The 20,954-nt window shown below is 39.7% G+C and overlaps 1 long non-coding RNA gene across 1 annotated transcript; it reads left to right on the top strand.

The window, feature by feature from the left end:
* Positions 1–10,279: 10,279 nt before the first annotated feature.
* On the top strand, positions 10,280–17,121 carry LOC117674187 (uncharacterized). The gene is made up of 2 exons (XR_004593746.3): positions 10,280–10,333; positions 15,719–17,121. It is a non-coding gene; the product is annotated as an uncharacterized LOC117674187 (long non-coding RNA).
* The last annotated feature ends 3,833 nt before the right edge of the window (positions 17,122–20,954 follow it).

The raw sequence follows: 20,954 nt of genomic DNA, 5'->3' as shown, positions 1-20,954 counted from the left end.
CTTTTCTGAATTAAATTTTGATTATTTTTTGTAAGTTTCTGAAAGTCAATTCCCTTCTCCCAAGACTTTCCTTGACTTATTATTTCACTACTTTTGTTCCTAAACTCTCTTGGATCTTCCCTTTTTCAGAATTCACTGCTGCCTATTGGAAAACTAAATGCTAGAATTTGAATAAGTAAGACACTCAAGGAAACCTGAAGCAGTAACTTGATCAGTGCATGGATGGGAAATTATAGTGCACGAAGGAAGAAATGTGAATAATTACAGTAAAAGAGATTGGGATTCTTCTATTCTGATAAAGCAGAGAAAATGGCTGAAAGGTAAAAGTACCATTTGTAATAATAAAAAGAGTGAACTGGTTGAGGAACAGATTGTGATATTTCATTAGAAATTAATCAGATTTCATTAATTCAAGCAGAGGGATGGTATAACAAATAGTATATCTAAACTTAAACTAGAATAATATAGTATGTCCCCATTTTATGCTATGAAACTTTTTTGCTTTAACAGGGGATCCCAAATTGGATACAGGCTGAGTGACCCAGGATGAAAATGATGTTGGGGAGAATTTGGAAGGAAAGGAGGGAGGGAGAGAGGGAGGAAGAAAGGACCTGCTTCAGGGACCAAAATGCCACAGATCATTTCTGGTTACTAACAGCGCCTTGACGATAGTGAAAACTTCATTTAGTTTAAATTTTGGCGGGGAGAATTTTGAATGGTTGGGCAAAACAATGTATTTATTCCTGAATTATATTGGCACATTTCTGAGCCCATTTTCAGGGTGCCACTGGGTTTTTCTCCTAGTCAAGACTAGAACTAGAAGCTTTGCAGGCTTTGATTTAAAGGTGCAGCTTTTCTAATAAGTGTCTGCAGTACAAGAACTAAGAAAACTGGTAGGAAGAAATCCAGCAACTGTCAAGTATGAAATGCAAGCCCTATTTATAATAGATGAAAGATTTAGTTCTTACAACCCCTTTTCCAACTCGCTTGGAATGGTGGGCTCACAAGTAATTGGGTTATTCATTGGTCTGTCTTTCCCCAATTGTTTCTACCCATCCTATCTGATCCAGCAGGAAGACCATGCTCTGGGTACCATTGGCTACAGAGTGCTGGCTGGCAAAGCCCAGAAGGACAACCTTTTCTCTCATGGCACCCCTTGTAACAAATAGGGAACTATGGCCCTTTTACAACCTGTGGACTTCAACTACCAGAATTCCTGAGCCAGTCATGCTTGGTTTTGTGCTCAGGCCTGAGGCCTCTGCCCTGGTTCTGTGGATGATTGATTAAATTATGACTGTCTGCTTAATGCTTTATTTTTTTATAGTATATCGTATATTTTATGTATTTTATAGATTTTATTACAAACTGCCAAGAGTTACGTAAAAGTGAAATGGGCGACTATATAAATAATACAAATAAAATAATATAATAAAAAAGTCGGGCAGGGGAAACAGTTGCCACTGGCAATCAGTTTGGTCTCAAACATTTTGCATTTGATCTTGTTAGGTCTAGTAATCCTTATTCTACCATTAATGCATCAAATTCCTGCATGAACAGAGAAGCAATTATGAGATTAGGAAGTAAAGATCTTTTTCTGTTATTCTGCAGTCACCTTTGGAATACCTTTCCTCAAGAAATTTAGCTGGCTAACATTACAATACTTTGGCATCAGATCAAAGACATTCTTACTTATTCAGGCATTTTAATTTATTGATTGATTTATATTGTCTATGCAGTTTTATGTTTTTTGCTCTCTGATTTATGCTTAATGGAGACTGAAGAAGATAGTTGCACAGTTCCATACATGTGTATATATGGAACAATGATCAATTATGAACTTGAGGTTCCTAACTCTGAACGCTAAAGGCCTAGAAATAAGGGATATTAGACAAGATCAGAAGTTTACTACAAATATCTCTTTGGTTCCATATTAAAAGTAAAAAAAAAAAAAAACAGGCTACATAAATGAAGTACAGTCAGAAAGAACATGGTCAGCACAATTTATTTAATTTAATTTCATAAAATAACAAGTTTATAATAACAAGTTAAGAGTATTAAAAGGGGAACTAATGGAAGTAAGAACAAAAAGTTGCTGAAACTAAAGGAGCTGAAAAGTCATACGGAGAACAAAGGGCAATGTAATTTCTCTGGATTTACTTACTGAAGAAGATATGAATAATTTATAGAGGAATGTTTGGTCATAAGCCAAAAAACCAATTCACAAAAAACAGCTCATTCTGCATTTGACACTAAAGTTTTAGGAAAGGTGAAAGGCACAAGGTGAGTTTTACTTCTTTGGGGATCCAAAGTTGAGGCAGACACACTCCAGTGATAGAATTTGTACCAGCCTGACAGCCCTTCAAGATAGACTAGACTAGGAAATCAACGTCATGTAGATCAGTATTAATTTTATTGTAAAGCTGTAGAAACAGAACTTTGCAAATCTGAATGTGTGGCCTCCTTCATTCACTCTGTCTTTGTTTGTACTAGGGAGGGGTTGAGGGGCTTATTCATGTTACTTTCTTGGCCTGGGCTCAGCTCCCTTTTATCTGACCATTGCCTTGGCAGTAGCTGTTCCTCCTGTCCTTCAAAGCCATTTCTTCTTCCCTCTACACCAGGGGTCTCTAAACTGGCAACTTTTAAGACTTGTGGACTTCAGCTCCCAGAATTCCCACACTGGCTGAGGAATTCTGGAGCTTGAAGTCCACAAGTCTTAAAAGTTGCCAGTTTGGAGACCCCTGCTCTACACAAGCTTCAAGTGCAGAATGGATAGATGTTTCTGTTTGTTTGTCTCTGTTTTATCTTAATACTTTCTGTTAAGTTGGGTGAATGAGGATGCAGCAAGCCAGGCAGTGAGTGACAACAGCTCTTTATTGTAGGGTGAGAACCCAGCAACTGACCAGGGGAAACAGCTCCCTTTATATACCTTGCAGCTGTGGTGGTCAGCCAATCAGCTGACGGTCAGTTAATTCAAACTGCCCGCCCAAATCTACATACATAACACTTTCCATGAGGCTTCATTTAACTTTTAAAAGGACATGGAAGTATCATTTTGAATATATTGTTTTATGAAAGGGTATATTTTTTGCTAAATCATTTTTTTTTCATTTAAAGTGCTTCTGTTGTTACTTCAGGTTGACAATGGAGGCAAATAAGTTGAATAGAGTTTAAATTACCTTAGAGCCAATCAAAGTTGCATTTTAGCCCCTCTCCTGTTCAGCGTTTATATGAACAATTTAGTTGATTATTTGCACAAGCTAGATCATCATTTCCCCCAAGCTGCTTCTATCCTTTTTGATGCTGTGATCCTCTCTAGGAATTCAGTTGGCCTCAGCTGAATATTGCAAGCCATTGCTCAGTATTGCAAAGAGCACCAATTGCAAATCAGTTATTCTAAAAGCAAATTCTGATCTTTGCCCCAAAGCCTAAAAATATTGTTTCTACATAAATAAGGTTCACACTGTACAAGTCTCATGCTACATGGGGGTGGGATTTAATGCCTCAGGTAGTGAAAGTTATGCAGCGGGCATGCTCTTAAATCATTCTAAGCCAGGTTTTGGCCTCGCCTATTACCACACTATAGACCGTAACTTGGATCATTCTCCAATTTTTCCTCCTTGGAATAAATCCAGTCAAATTCTTCGAGGTGATGTTTGAGGTGCCTCATCAATCAAACTTGAATTGATTATTAATTGATTGATTATGTGCTTTCAAGTCATTTTTGACAGCCATTGACTCCATGACAGCATACTTTCAACCAGGTATGATAAAAGTAGAAGCCAGAGGCTAATTTTTTCTTATTGACTGAAATTTGTCCTCCTCCCTGATGACTTTGCCCTCTTGATAGTGGGAAATCAGTATAAGTATATAAGGAGAGCCCGTTTGGTCTAGTGGTTAAGGCACCAGGCTGAAACTCAGTGGATGACTTTGGGCCAGTCACACTCTCTCCATCCAACTCACTGCACCAGGTTGTTGTGGAGAAAATAGGAGAAAGAAGGAATTTGCTGCCTTGAATTGTTTATAAAACAAATGAAGGCAGAATATAAATTGAATAAATAAGTGCTCTTGGATGACTCTCTTGAAAATAAACAACATATAGAGGTCCCAAAGGTGCTTTTTAAAGAGGCAACTGAACTTTCTCGTTTTTCTTTGAAGACATTTCGCTTCTCAGACCTGAAGAATCATCCTTGGATGAGAAGCGAAATGACTTGATAGAAAACCAGAAAGTCAAGTTGCCTCTTAAAAATGCATCTCTGGGACAACCATGACCTGAATGACTGAGAATCTCCATAGACAACGTATAGAGGTCTTAAAGACAAGGATATGATCAGGCAATGTCATTTATAAAACAGTGCTTTCTGAATGTTAAATGGAAAACTGACCTTGGCCGAGCTCCTAAATTGCTGGTGGACCAATGCATGAAGTACCTCTTAAAATATATCTCACACCTCACATATTTGATTTATCTGGGGTATAGAAGAGTTTCTACCCTGGCAAAATGTGGTGCTCTTCCCACAACAATCCTAAAGGGGAGATATTGAAAAAGTCCACAAGTTAGAACAATTATGCCCATGTGAGGATGAGATGTAGAAAAAACTTAGCAAGTTCTGGTTGCTTGTCAATATTATAATCATGTGGAAAGTAGTTGTATTACACCATTGCTAGTAGATTTCCCACATCACCCTCAGCATTTTTATATACTGTCTGATAAGAACTCTACGACAACAGGTAAGTTGGTAAAATTCTGTGTGGTGGCACTGGTTCCCCCCCAAATGTTTGCAAAAAATGTTTTTCTCCTCAGTATGCTTGTCCTTCCTTATTATAACACTTCCTATATTTTTTAAATACTTTTACTTGATTGTAATGAAGTTTTACATTATCTGTAGGACAGAAAATGTGGGGTCATATCCTAAACTGCGTAAATTCATCTCTTGAGCATTAAACCCCATCCTCTCCAGCTAGGATACAAATATGTTGTTGATGTTTCTGTGGTTAATAATTGACTTATTTTTATATCAAAATTCCTCTGAAGAATAAAAATATTAAATATTTATAAGTATTTACGTATATCATCCAATACAACTCCTGAACGTTTACGGGGAAAAAATTCCAGAATGAATGAATGAATGAAGTCAGGACAGTTCCTAACATCACCAGTTTTGGTCGCCACGATGTAAAAAAGATGTGGAGACTCTAGAAAGAGTGCAGAGAAGAGCAACAAAGATGATTAGGGGACTCGAGGATAAAACATATAAAGAACGGTTACTGGAACTGGATATGTCTAGTCTTATGAAAAGAAGGACAAGGGGAGACATGATAGCAGTGTTCCAATATCTCAGGGGCTGCCACAAAGAAGAAGAAGTCAAGCTATTCTCCAAAGCACCTGAGGGTAGGACAAGAAGCAATGGGTGGTAGCGAATCAAGGAGAGAAACAACTTAGAACTAAGGAGAAATTTTCTGACAGTTAGAACAATTAATCAGTGGAACAACTTGCCTCCAGAAGTTGTAAATGCTCCAACACTGGAAGTTTTAAAGAAGAGATTGGATAACCATTTGTCAGAAGTGGAGTAGGGTTTCCTGCCTCAGCAGGGGATTGGACTAGAAGACCTCCAAGGCCCCTTCCAACTCAGTTCTTCTATTATAGTCTATCACTGGAGGAAGGCTAATAAGGAAAATGCTACAAAAGCTGATGTACAATTGGATATTGTCAGTATAACAATGATACTTTCCCCAAACATCTCGATGATCTCTGTCAATGGTTTCATCTAAATGTTAAACAATAGTGGAGAAAGGACTATGTTTTGTTATTCTACACCATGAAGGCATCCATGCAGATGAAAGATAGCCTAGACACTTCATAAAATGAAAGCAAACTTCACTGCAACAGGTTCTGAGGAAATGGTTGTTTATGCCACTGTCTGCAGTCTCTCTAAATATGCTTTGGAGGAACAATACGGCAACATGGCAATTTTCATTGCTTGCAATTTTTGAAAGAAAGATCAATCAATTGGTATCTACCCAGTGGAAAATATTACATAAAATAAATAGAAGGTACATGAATGTGTTTTCTTCTAAGATCAAAATTGGTTATTAGTTTAGCTCATTTAAAATAAGGTAACCTTAGATGTGAACAACCAGACCCACAGTTGTAAGGTGTAAGATGACTACTTTATTGTTCTCTGCCTGTTACGCAGGAATCTCCCCAGACTGGTAGCTTTCTGGAAACTACGAGGTAAAGCTCTAAGTCATGCAAGGAAGGTCATGCCTAGCTCTCTTATGGTTTATGAAGAGAGTCCAGACTACATCCACGCTGAAGCACTCCTTCCAGCTGGAATGGTTGGTTTCCAACAGATAGGACTATAAATATACCCGTGACTCCTCCTATAACAGCCACAATTTCCTTACTGAGGCAGGTGCACAACATGCACTCCTTAGCTGAGTAAAGAGAGGTCCACAAATATGTGTTTAGGTAAATAGTGTAGGTGGAAAGAAAGAGGATAAAATTTGCTCTGGCACACCAAGAGGCATGAAACAAAAAGACGGATAATGGAGAGAAAAGACAGCACGGAGTTCACCTAATAACAGAAACAGCCTGCATTCAATGAAAAAGCAAGATGTTCAGAAAGAAGTAGGAAAAAAAATGAAGCTATAAATTTGAGAAAGTGTGAAAAATGAAGCAAAATAAATCCACAAACTAGAAGGCAATTGATATAATTAAATAATCATTCTATAATGAAGAGCAGTATTCTTTTTTCATTAGTCTGCCACATATATTTTTCACCTTTCTGCTTCAATTTACAGTTATTGTCCATTTGGAGTTAACCTTTGAGAATACCTGAAAGTGCTGGATATGAAGGCAGTCAAAAGCAGTTGGTGTCCTAGCCAGTAACACTGAGGCAACATTTTTTTGATCTTACTAGTCATTAACAATTTTTTTTTTGTATCTTGCGACTTCCATGCATAGAACTGTCTGCCTGCTAGAACAAGAATAAACTCTAAAATCAAATGAATAAAGAGGATATGTATGAGTCAGGATCTCTAGTTTAGAAGTCTTTATTTTACAAAATGTCTGCATAAAGTGAATGCTTTTTGCAGTTTTATCCCTCAGTTTTATAGCTAATATATACTCCTCCAACTGGATAAGAAGTGAAGCAAGATTAATCATGATGCAAAGTAGCACTGGGCCAGCTTGGATAGATGGGACAACATTTTCTTCCTTTTCTTTTTTAAAATTAAGCCAACATATCAGCTACAGATAGTACTCAACTTATGACCACAATTGAACCCAACATTTCTGTTGCTAAGCAAGACAGTTGTTAGATGAGTTTTGCCCCCATTTTATGACCTTTCTTGCCGCAGTCGTTAAGTGAATCCTGGCAGTTGTAAGTTAGCTGTCAAGTAAGTCTGGCTTCCCCATTGACTCTGCGTGTCACCTTTTGCGATGATCACATGCAACCATCATAAATACATGCCAGTTCCCAAGAATCCAAACTTTGATCATGTGACCATGGGAATGTTGCAATGGTCATACATGTGGAAAAAATGGTCATAAGTCACTTTTTCAGTGGCGTTGTAATTTTGAACTATCACTAAATGAATGGTTATAAATCAAGAACTATCTGTACTCCCATCTTTTAAAAGGAACCAGTGAAAATAAATCGGAGTCTCCTGGAGCACGTCAGCCTTACTACCAAAAGTTCTGTATGTCCTTGACTTCCTGATTATAAGGAATGTTGAAAAATGTCTAATTTCAGTCTTTTCCCAGTAATCAAAATGTTTGGAATGGCAATTTAAATGTCACGCTTCTAATTAGTTTCAAAACACTTCTTATGGACGAGATATGTAAAATGCTCTTACGCATTACACAATCAAAATCTAAGAAGTTAAGACTTCCTTACAGTCATAGTTAACTCCCCAACACAAAGCAAGGATGTTGATTTTGGGGTGCAATAACGGCAACAAGGACAACAGGGAGTAAAGCTGGCTAAACCTTGGTTACAGTCGTTAATAAGGCCCACTTCATGGTGGTAAGAGAACCAAACCAGGGGTGAAATCCAGCAGGTTCTGACAGGTTCTGGAGAACCGGTAGCAGAAATTTTAAGTAGTTTGGAGAACCGGCAAATACCACCTCTGGCTGGCCCCAGAGTGGGGAGGGAATGGGATTTTGCAGTATCCTTCCCCTGCCATGCCCACCAAAACACACCACGCCCACCAAGCCACGCCCACAGAACCGGTAATAAAAAAAATTGGATTTCACCACTGAACCAAACTTAACTTTCCACTCTTATCATGCCTGCTGACAGTTGGTTTCCTTGCTTAGAGTCCCTCTTCAGGAAAGTAAAATTTGCAGAGTTGCTGTAAGGAACACACTGTCAGTTAAAGTTAACCAAGTTTTCACTAAGCTGTTCTCTGGCCTTAAGGCAGATCCTTTGGAATTGATGGAATCATGATCCTGCCACCGGGATGAATTTGATTCTGTTGCATCTGAGGAAGTGAACAGGATTCTTAGAGCTATAAGCTCAGCCGTCTGTGTATTAGATCCATGCCTCTAAGTTTGGGAGTTCTCCTGAACTCAGGGTTTCTGTTCAAGGAACAAGTGGCAGTCCTGGCAAGAAGAGCTTTTGCATAGCTACAAGTTTTATGCCAATTTGTACGTTTGTAGATCAAGAAGGACTGCTAATGGTCACTCAGGTTTTGGTTGCCTCCTAACTGAACTACCACAATGTGCTTTACATGAGGCTACCTTTGAAAAACATCTGGAAGCTTCAGCTGGTTCAGAGAGTGGACCTGACCTTGGGTCTCCCTCAAGCCAGCCCAGAACTTTCATTCAACCAGTATCGTAAAGTTTATGGGCAATTTTATGGAGATTTGAATCTCAGTACTGCCTCCGTAGCACTGCACAATTATGACAGTAGAAAGTTTTACTTTTCCACTGTGCTCCGCTAAGGTTGGTTAGTTTTTAAAATTATTTTTAGATGTTTTTATCCCACCTTTATTAACTGTATAAGCAGCTCAAAGTGGCAAACACGCATTATAGTGCTTCCTCCTATTTTCTCCACAACTCTGTGAGATGAACTGACAGAAAATGACTGGCCCAAGGTCACCCAGACAGCTTTCTATGCATGCCAAAGGTTGGACTAACGCTCACAATGTGTTTGTTTGTTTGTTTGTTTGTTTGTTGTTTATTTAAATCCTGCCTTTTATTAATTTTACAAACAACTCAAGATGGCAAATATATCCAACACACTTTCTTCCTCCTTTTTTCCTCACAACAATAGCCCTTTCAGTTAGGTTACAGTGAGAGAGAGTGACTGGCCCAAAGTCATGTTGTCTTTCTTTCCTTCTTTCCTTCTTTCTTTCTTTCCTTCCTTCCTTCCTTCCTTCCTTCCTTCCTTCCTTCCTTCCTTCCTTCCTTCCTTCCTTCCTTCCTTCCTTCATCTGGAATGAATAAGAATATGGAGTGATCCTGGGGGATGAAGGGTGGGAGAAGCATACACCAATGCCTTTCTTCAAAGAGATTTAGATGCAAAAAGAATGAGAAAATATGAATGTCTAACATAGTTTTGCAAAGCCTGTAGCTTCAATATTTATTGATTACAGTACAGGCTTTTTTTTTCTGTGAATAAGAAAAGCGATTGGTATTCTTTCTCATCCTGGAATTCCTAACCAAGGCCAAGCTTACATTTTACAAAGTTATCTTCAGTAAGTGAGACCTATTCTAATTTGCCCTGTCAAAGTCTGTGAATGCCACTGGGATTATACACATGCATACACACAAGTGCACAAACCCACCACATTCTTCCATTTCAGGGTAAGCAAGATTACAGTGCAGAAAAAGAAGAAAAAGTAAACCAAAGAAATCAAAGGTATTATGAAAAGGAAACAAAATGGAAACAGCTCAAATTAGTTTACACCAGCATCATTCAATGTATATTTCATAGCTTTTTATCTTTACCTCCCTGCATAGTCTAATCAAAAGTTCCCTATTTCTCTTTCTTGGGTTGTCAGCTCCATCCATCCAAACCTGACTTCCTTGGTATTCCCTTTCTTTTCAATCCATTTATTTTTCTTACTTGTATTCATTGTATAATTGGATCCTCCTTCATTCCTTCTATGTGACCAACCACTTCAATACATGTATTTTGTACTAGACATTCTTGTATTCAAGGCACATTCATGCAGTATCCATACCTTTTTGATGTTCTCCCTTTTCATTTTGATTCATAATTAAGTTACCCTTTCCCATTGCAATTTACTTTCATGTTTCTTCTGTATACCCAGGTAACTGAAAAGGCAGAAGTGTCCTCTTCTACACAGCCACTTTCACCTCCAGGTAACTAAGGGGCAAGAAATGTGCTCTTATAAGCAGACATTTCCACCACATTTATTATTATTCAACAAATGACTATATTTCTCTCCACATTTGCATAGCACATGTTGACATTTCTCCATGCTGTTGTGAAGGTATTTTCCTTGTCAACTGGCATGAGACATTGCTAATAGTTATTATCTCAAGCAGATTGCAGATCTACAGTCAGTAGTATAGAGACAGAGAGATTCCTCCATCCTTTTCTCTCCTAGGGATTGTGGGTTTTAAGGCTGCATTGGATTCAATTGTAAGAGCCCATCTTTTGGAGAAAATCAAGGTTTTGTCTGTGTGTGTGTGTGTGTGTGTGTGTGTGTGTACACCCACCCACACAAATTTGACTGGGGAATTCTAGAAGTGTAAGGGGCATGCATAAGCACTCCAGCGTGTCTACCGTCCCTGTCCTAATGTTTTCTTTTGTTCATATCCTTTCCATGTATTTATAATTATGTTTTATCTGTCTTGTATCTGTCATAAAATACATGCTTGACAAAATAAATGAATAAAATAAAATAAAGTTGAAGTTCACAAGTCTTAAAGTTGCCAACTTTGGAGGCCCCTGCTGTATACCAGTGCAAAGTGAGATTGGACTGGACAGCTTTCCAGATGACACCTAAAGGGATACAGCAAAGATCCTATTGATCCTATTTTGTGTAACGTGTATATGGATTCACCAATACTCTAAGATGCTTGTAGGAATTTGATTTATAAATTCCAAAACCGGTAGAAAACTACCTGCCAATCTTGTTGCATGTACAGTAGATGATGCCACCGTTATTATCACGGATTCAAATTGGTCTAAGGAGAGCTTTTAAAACCCTGGGGTTAAACTGCAAAGGAAGAACAGCTGGCTATCATGGATCAAAGAACTATGTTATGGTGTATGGAGAATTAACAAACTGTATGTTAGATGCTACAAATATTGGGAATAGCCTTGCAATCCTCCCGAAGGACAACCACCCAGCTGTATTATTTTCTCCTAAGCCCCAAAGAGCATGACAGCTATTTTAAGATTCCATTGAAACAGGGAGGGAGTAACAATCCTGCTGCCATTAAGGAGTTTGCTTCAAAACAGTTGCACAATTCCTTTATGGGGTACAAGTAAGCCTCTTTTCCAGCTATGCTCCCTATAGGGCAGAAAAAGAGATGGTTTTTTATGTAGCCTCTTTCAGACATGTTCCCAATGAAAAATTAAGATTAAAAACACACCTCCCAAAATAGAAGTCAATGTTTAATAAATGTTATTTATCTGGCTTTTCTCTGGTCAATCTGGTGACTAGAGAAAAGTAAAAGTAAAGGAGTCCCTGGGGATTTTACTCTGTTAGTCATTGTCCACTATAGGGGGCAGCGCTCATCTCCATTGCAAGGTCCACTGAGCAGATATTTCCATGGTCATGTGGCCAGCATGTGACCACAGAGCTGATCCCATTATTAGTATTGGAAAATATAGATACGTGTGTGTGTGTGTGTGTGTGTGTGTGTTTGTGTGTCAGACAAGACTTTATTATTAAAGTTTTTATTTAAGATTTAATCTTCAATTCAATTCACAGTCTGGGACTGGTAAAAACTTAACAGTTCAAGTCTTAACCAAGAGCCTAAGAGCTGTTAAGGTAACGTCTGAGTATATAGCTTTATTATTATTATTAAAACATCATCATCATTATTGTTATTAAAATTATGGACCATCAATTATGGAGGCTGTTTATTTAGCCCTTTTCACTCACGTCCAATACACTATTTTTCCATTCCATTGAATGTTCTCTGCCTCTTTTCTCTATTTGTTATTCTTTTTACTACCTTCTTTGCAACTACAGTATTTGTTTCCGTAGACATTATACAACACCCTTCTCTCATTCTCATTTCTTGAAGCTGTCATTTTCTTACATGCATCTTTTTAATCTGCTTTGTATCCTCTTGAGCTTTCTCATAAACAATAAAATCCATTATATTTATATGCATTTTTGCCATGCATGCATATAGGGACTTATAGCTAAACCACCTATTCAAACCAGACCTTTTTCTAAAAGCAGATATTCATCAAGCAATCATCTTTCTCATGAAAGATGATTGCTTGAATCATCATGAATCTCTAGAGGGCCCAATCATGTATTGTCTTCTCTGATTCCTACCCGCCCATTCATGGCACCTAGTAGAATAACTTTCCCTCACTTTGTCACACTCATTCATGATGTTGCATAATGTATCCCAAATGTGTCTCTGGTTCTTTCATTTTCATCATTCACTGGAACAATGAATATAATCAGCCTATGCATTCCTACTTTCTTATACACTCATAATAATTTTTAAAACACCAGTTTATACTCTGGCATACATTTTAACCCTTTCATTCATACACCGTCACTTCTATGCATATTCACAATATCGGACCACTGTCCTCCAGATCTATGACGTTCTCTTAATTCTTCTTTCTCTTAGTTTCCTTTTTTCCCCTTTCACTTATTTTCCCGTTCCCCTTTCTCTTATTTTCATAGAAAGAATAGGACATTTAATTTTCTTTCATTTTGTTCATTTGATAACCGTTACTCTTTACCATTTGCTCCTCTTACATTCCAAGGTGCAATCTACCATATGCCATGAGTCTATATGCCCCCACAAATATTAACCTGCACAGCCCATCCTATCTTTGGTCAATGAGGCTTTCACATAATTAGTAAGGGCCACTATCGTGCATACTACGTTATCAACTTTAATAATGTCTGTGCTAAATAGAGCAATCCCTGCTAATGATATGGATAGTACTGATATGGATAGATGGGTATATTTAAGTCGATATGCCACAAGCAACCGGTTTTACTCCAAGCATGATTGTACTATTCTTTTCAAACTGGGATCTCTCATCTAAATTACTTTCCAAGAGTTGATATACTCTTGCCTATGTTATAGCAACTACAAGGTTTTGTTTAAATATTAGTTAAACCTATTTTATGTTTGCAATGAGACGTGATACATTGCAAACATTCAACCATAGTATGCAGCCCAATTGTCTCTATATATACCAGCAGTGGTGAAATCCAAATTTTTTTACTACCGGTTCTGTAGGCGTGGCTTGGTAGGTGTGGTGTGGCTTGGTGGGCGTGGCTTGGGCATGGCAGGGGAAGGATACTGCAAATCCCCATTCCCTCCCCACTCCTGGGGGAAGGATATTGCAAAATCTCCATTCCCATCCAACTCTGGGGTAGTAGTAGGTAGTATTTGCTGGTTCTCCAGTTCTACTCAAAATTTCTGCTACCGGTTCTCCAGAACCTGTCAGAACCTGCTGGATTTTACCCCTGATACCCAGGAAGTTTAACTGGGTTTGCTCCTGATGCCTTGGTGAATATATATGGGCTTCAATAGTATAATTTATCATAGCAGTTAAGAACATAACCAATGTTATAGGAGCTGTTTTGACTCTCTTCCTCCCACTCAAACTATCTAAACTCGGCTGTCTTTAGGTCCCCTAGAATAATGTACTCCATCTCTCTCCTGGAAATCTAGACTGCATTCCACCACAGGAAGGCACCTTACTCATCAATTTCAGGCCAATTACAGAAGCTGGGGTAGCTAACTCTTACCTTTTCAGATCTTGCCTCAGAGATGCTTCAGCTCAGTAGTGCAAACGTATAAGTCTTCATTAGGCTGACCAAAGAGAAATGCCAAGTCTACACACTTCCAAGCAGCCTGCATCACTTATTGATGAAACTCTAAGCGAGGAAGCCCTTCTTGTGTAGATTTATACACTGTGAAAACTAAAAATGGCTTGCAGACCATAAGGATCTGATATGTACCATACAGTAAACTTAGTATAATAGATCAAATCAATTGATACATATGCATTGGAATAAGACAATGAATTAAGACATTGAGAACCCAGACATGTTACAAACCTTGAAGCTCCTCAGATTATATGTTATTTTGCTTTTACATAGAGATTTTCATATTTGAGTTTGCTCTGCCATCCTTTAATGCATTCACAGACTAATCTCTTGTGTCTCTCTATGTTTCAATAGGCAACACATATCTAATGGAAGTTCCTTAAAAATGTAATTGGTACAGAATTATTGGCACTTTGTAATCTTTGCACTTCTATACAAAAGCATAAATTGTAATATGTTTTGGGTTACCGTCAGCTTCCTATTTTGCTGCCGTTTCCCATCACATTGCCTTTTGCTGAATCCTATCACTTGACACAAAACTATTCGATGAAAATATTTGCAAGGAAAGGGGAGAATGTGGAACTGATTTTAAATACTTTGCTCTTTCCAAGACATTCAGCTTTGCAGACCTATCTTCTCCATAAGACAGGTGTCAAACTCGATTTCATTGAGGGCCGCATCAGGGTTGTGTTTGATCTCAGGGGGCGGGGTGGCTGTGGACAGCTTGATGCCACTCATGTTGGGGGCACCTGTGGCCTGAGCACTCTGCCAGCAAAAACGGGTTCCTGAGCTCCATTTTCGGCTGGGACGGCCTCCTGCAACCCTCTACCAGCGAAAACGGACACACACACACCCGAGTTCCATTTTTGCTGGCAGAGGGTAGGTAGCATGAGGCCGTTGCTGCTGAAAATGGAGTTCGTGAGGACTGTGTGCAGCCCTCCCAAGCTCCGTTTTTGCTGGTAGAGGCACAGTGGACCAGACCCCCACTGTTTCCAGGGCAGCCCTGCGGGCTAGATCTAAGCACCCCGCAGGCTGCAGGCCTTGAGTTTTGACACCCCTGCCATAACATAAGAAAAACATCAAAGAGTAATCATCAAAGAGTAACAGATTTTGTTTCCTGGGATATGTCTTTCTGGATTGCTGTCTACTTCTCAGATCAGTGAAAGTGTTATTCTGAGCTACAAGCCTAAGTGGCCACAAACACTTGTAGTTTAATACATTTTTATTAAGAGGCCACAATATTCTGTTGTTGTTTTCTACAACAGATTAACAACGTTGGACTTCATTGCAAGGAAAGAACCATGCAGAACATACACATTCAGACACAGGCCAAGAGGTTGATAGGCATGTGGGAGCAGGTTTATGCACCAGAATATGCTCCCAGAAAGAAGTAAAATGAAGAGGGTTCTGGATAAAAGCTTCCGGTATTCTGAAAAAGCAACATAGCCTATGAGATAGGACTTTTTCAACTTTTTCAGGCTGTAGAAACTGTTCAAAATTTCCCGGAACCCCTGCTGCCTGCTTTTCAACGACACAGTGAGGAATTCATCATTAGTACAAATACCCCAGCAGGTGGGAGTGGCAAGTGCTTCTGAATGTCGGCCAACAAGTCCCACCCTTTATTCTGTACCTTAGAAAAAATGCTATGGACTCTGCAGGATTCTGCATTTGAATGATTTTTTTTTTCTTCCTTTAGTCTCTCACGAAGCCCATCATGTTCTTGTGGAAACTTAAGGTTTGAAAAATCATCTGCAAGATCTCCTTGAACCTCTGAAGAGCAGGAAAGAGAGTGATTGTAAGATCAAGGAGCAGGAAACAGAAGTGATGACAACGGTGCTATTCTCCCATTCTGTATGGCATTCAGGGCATGCTAGGTATAACAAAGAGGGAAACACTGACACTAATTTTGACTACTTCTAGCTACCCTTAGTAGTTAATAGGTTGAGAAGGCACAATGAGGCAATTCATATATAAGTAAGTCTTCCAATACCCCTTCACACTGCTTATGTATCCAGCTAGTCTTTGGGTAGTGGGTAGGTGAACAAATCCACTGCCATTTTTGTCTGCTAGGTAGAATTTCAGCTGAACACGTCTCATATAGGTAGTCCTTGACCTACAACAGACCACTTAACGATTATTCAAAGTTATGACATTTAAAAAAAAGTTACGACCCAAGCTTGAAGTTAGGACTGCCGCACCCCTGCGGTCACATGATCACATTTCTGATGCTTGGCAACAGATTCATATTTACAATCGGTTGTAGCATCCCGTAGTCACATGATCATGTTTTGTGACCTTTTTTTGGCCATTTTCCTGGGAAAAAACATCCATTGGATAAAATAGATTCATGCTTACAACCATATGGTTCGCTCAACTGCTATGGTTGCTCACTTAACAACCATCATAAAAATGGTTGTAAAATCAAGTCTGGTCAGATGGTACATCGATTTATGATTGCAATGACTGAAATTCCAGTCCCAATTGTGGTCATAAATTGAGGATTACCTGTACCTCTTATAAAGATTAGATGTTTATGATTAGGATCCATCCACACTGCTGCCTATGAAAAAATTTCTGGGTAAAAGTAGTCTCAGAATTACTATTGAAAATCTGTGATGTGCATTTCAATAGGTCTGGCTTGTCTTCAGTGACTAAACATCTGACAGCAACAATGAAAACTATAGGACTATCACAATTTGTCCAAGGGCCAACACATGATACTGATCACATACTTGATTTGATTTGACATTTTCTAAGCAGGAAAGTGAGTAGGGTGGGTGGGAACAACTCAGGGTTCCTGCTGTCACAATCTGATCATCATCTGGTTAAGGTCAAATTATTGGCTACACTTCACTCTAGAGGAAGTGGACTCATTAATATGGATCATATAGAGAGTAAGGAAAATGACCTTGAGGGAGATATGCAAGACAAGGGATAAAACCTGTTTTAAGTCTAGGATGGCCAGATAATGTTTAGAAATGGCAGATATCTTCCTAATTCATTGAACTATAAGAAGGAAGAAGAGATATAGCAAAATGAGATTTGCAAGGTTCTGTTATTATAGCCCATCTCAATTAAAGTACTGTAGTTTCAATCTTTCATGTGAAGTTGATTTCTTAGTCTGGTTTATCTAGTGGAACTGACAATTTCCCTGAAAAGGATCCTTCTGAAGGAATTTTAGAAGAGGGGTCCCCATCCCCGGGCCCATTACCAGGCCGCAGCCTGTTTGGAACTAGGCCATGTGAGAGGCGGGAGAGCGTGTGCACCCATGCGAAGCTCCCTTCGCATGTTCAGCAGCTGCTTGTACTCACATGAGAAGCTCCCCTCGCGTGAGTGGCAGCTGTTTGTACTCATATGTGAAGCTTCCCTCACACAAGCAGCGGCCACTTGCACCCACACACAAAGTTCCCCTTGCATAAGTGGCAACTGCTTGCTCTTGCATGTGAAGCTCCCTTTGTGCAAGCAGCCACCGCTTGCACTCATGCACGAAGCTTTCTTTGCACAAATGGCAGTGCACACATCCACCACTTGCATAAATAGAGATGCACACCCTTGCGCGTGCCCACCTAACACTCACAAGGAACTATCCCCTCCCCTCCCTTGCACTGGGCCATCAAGCCAAAAAGGGTGGGGGCCACTGTTTTAGAAGAATTGAGGCAGTTTCCACTGCTAATTCCCTTTGTGCCCTGGCTGGTACCTGGAATAATGAAATTGCTAAGGCACTCAACACAATTGTTCCTAAGTGTTCTTTCCAACTACTTCAAATCTATCCCCATAATACATAAAACAACTCAGGAGATTAAGTGGCAAGATGTATAGTTAGAGCATAGTTGGAAGAAGATCCACCTTGAATCTAGTAAGGTACAGTATGGAAGCCAATTCTGTAGCACTATATACAGCAAAGGAGTTTTCCTTGTACATTTTGCATCTATAAGTTAATGACTTGCTGAGTTGTTATGGACTTTGATAAGGCTTAGTTTTCCAAAGTTCTCTTATAGAACCCTTGCTGGGTTGGTGTGATGCTTTCAGAGAGTTTCTTTTTATTTATTTATTTAAATCACTCATATTTCACTATAGCAGTCATAGAGCCCTAATGGTGCAATAGTTAAAGTGGAGTATTTCAGACAAACTCTGACCACAGCCTGGAGTTCAATCCTGGCAGGATTTAAGGTTGACTTAGCCTTCTGTCCTTCCGAGGTCAGTAAAATGAGGATTCACATTACTGGGAGCAATATGCAAATAATGCTTTGATATTGTATAATATCTATACTATATAGCACTATGGGGCTGTATATAAACCTAAATGCCATTGCTATTTGGCACAATATGGATGCCATCTTTAGTGTAGAGACATGTACAGGGGCATTGCTGTAGAGTTGGAGTAGATCATTTGTGTTACCCAAGGACATGGACAAGTAGCTTAGAGCAATATGTTCCAACACTTGTCCTCTGGATATCTGCCCAGCTTGGCTTATAATTCTAGTCAGGAGGTTATTTCAAATGTCATAGTTAACACAGTAAATGTCTCTTTGAGGGATGAAAGAATGCATGCTAGTTTAAAGGAGGCAATTACTAGATCTCTCCTTTAAAAACCTCTCCTGGATCCTTCAGAGATGACAATGAATAGACCAGGCTCTAAACTCCTATGGTTAGGTAAGGCAGTTGACTCAACCTTCTATCCTTCCGAGGTTGGTAAAATGAGGACCCAGATTATTGGAGGCAATATACAAATAATGCTTTGACATTGTAAATTATAGAGAGTGGTGGCTTCTTAAGTGCAGATGTTCCTGGAAAAAGAGCCTTGATAGTACAGTGGTTTAGTGCACCCTGTTATTAACACAGCTGCCTGCAATTTCTGCTGGTTCGAATCTCTCCAAGGCTCAAGGTTGACTCAGCCTTCCATCCTTTCTAAGGTAGGTGAAATGAGGACCCAGTTTGTGGGGGCAATAAGCTGACTTTATATAAAATATACAAAAGAATGAAGGCTATTGCTTAACGCATTGTAAGCCGCCCTGAGTCTCCGGAGAAGGGCGGCATATAAATCAAATTAAAAAAAAAAAAAAAAGCAACTCCTTGTGTTTCATTTCAGACCAGCTTCAGAGCAGGTTTGGGTATTAATACTGCTTTGGTCAACCTGATGGATGATCTTTGTATGGAGACCGTCAGAGAGACTATGATTGGGGTTATTTTTTTTTTAAGAAAAACTTACCAATTGCCTTCAATATCATTGATCATGTTATCCTTTTGGATCAAGCTCAGTGGTATTTTCTCTCATACAAGGAGACTTGAGATAGTTTGGAAGCTGTTGTATGGTGTCACTCAGAGCTCCATCCTGTCTCTAACATTGTTGAATATGTGCACAAACTGTCTGGAGAGATCACAGGAGACTTGGAGCTGGGTGCCATCAGTATTCTGAGGACGCTCAGATCTATTTCTCTCTGACATTTTCAGGAAATAGCGTGAGTCTCCTGCCTGCAGTTAGCAATGGGCTGGCTGCATGAGGGATCATAACACCAAACAGATTCCAGATAAGACAAAGAGGCCATAATTCTACCTGTTCTGAAAGAGATTAGACTCTGCCAGAAGGAGTAAATATCCAGCTAGAGAAAACCCCTGACTCCAATTTCTCCCTGATTTCCCAGATTGAGGAAATGACTAGAAGTGCTTTTTATCACTGTCAGGTCAATCATATCACGTTCTGGAAGATAATGATTTTAAACCACAGTGCACGTGCTGTTAACTTTCAGATTTGACTATAGTAATGGACTCTATGGGGGTTGCCTTTGTGTTTAGTTGAAGAAATGTCAATTGGGACAAAGCTCAGCAGCTAGACTGACCTTGAGAAGAGTCCTGGTGGCGCAGTGTTTAGAATGCAGTATTGTAGTAGCTAACTACTGCTGATTGCCAGGGGTTCAATTCTGACCGGCTCAAGGTTGACTCAGCCTTCCATCCTTCCAAGGCCAATAAAATGACCCTGATTGTTAAGAGCAATATGCTGACTCTGTAAACCACTTAGAGAGACTGTAAAGAACTGTGAAGTGGTATATAAATCTAAGTGCTATTGCTGTTGCTATGAAAGACATCATATTGTACATTGTTAGATATCAAGTACAGTTCAAATGAGCCAATCAGGAATTAGTCCTGAGAGCGGGAAATTAGAAGGCACGTCAGTGGTTGCAGCCGGGGACAGCCCCTTCCTATATAAAGGGTTGCCCGGGGTTTGAATTGCCATTGCTGTTTCTGGAGTTAAATAAAAGAGTTACAGTTACATTGTTTCGAGTCTTCCTTCAATCGCCCACGATTTAACATTGGCGACGAAGGTGGGATCTGAAGGAACAGGACTGCACATCAATCTCCAAGCAATCATCAGCCACCCATCCGATCCACCGAAACACCGGTCAGATCATCGGCTATCGTGATGTCTGCAATCACACCGCCCGCTCCATTCAACCCAACCGGGGAAGATTGGGAAGCTTACATGGAGCGATTCTATATGTTCATGGAGGCGAACGATCTGCTGAGCTTATCAGAGCAGAGGAAGAGGGCCCTTTTCCTCACCCATTGCGGCCCGGCAGTGTTTAAAATGGCAAAAGCGCTTGCCGCCCCAGCCGATCTGAAGACCATGACCTGGACAACGTTGCAAGAAATACTCAAGGCACACTACACACCACAAGCATCATCCCTGGTAAGAAGGCATGAGTTTTATCAGAGGGACCAAAGAGAGGGAGAGACAATCAGTGCGTTCGTGGCGACCTTGCGGGAAATAGCTGCCGCATGCGATTTCCTGAATCTAGAAGAGGCCATGAGGGACCATCTAGTACTGGGACTGAGGGACCTCACGTTACAGAGTAGGTTGCTGGCCCGGCCTCAAATTACATTCAAGGAGGCCTTGGAAGAAGCATCCGCAACCGAAGCTTCTCAGAAATCGGCGG

This window comes from Pantherophis guttatus, chromosome 1 (genome assembly GCF_059756535.1).
Source record: "Pantherophis guttatus breed Tessera chromosome 1, ASM5975653v1, whole genome shotgun sequence".
Taxonomy (NCBI): Eukaryota; Metazoa; Chordata; class Lepidosauria; order Squamata; family Colubridae; genus Pantherophis; species Pantherophis guttatus.
This window is presented reverse-complemented; position numbering and strand designations above follow the sequence as displayed.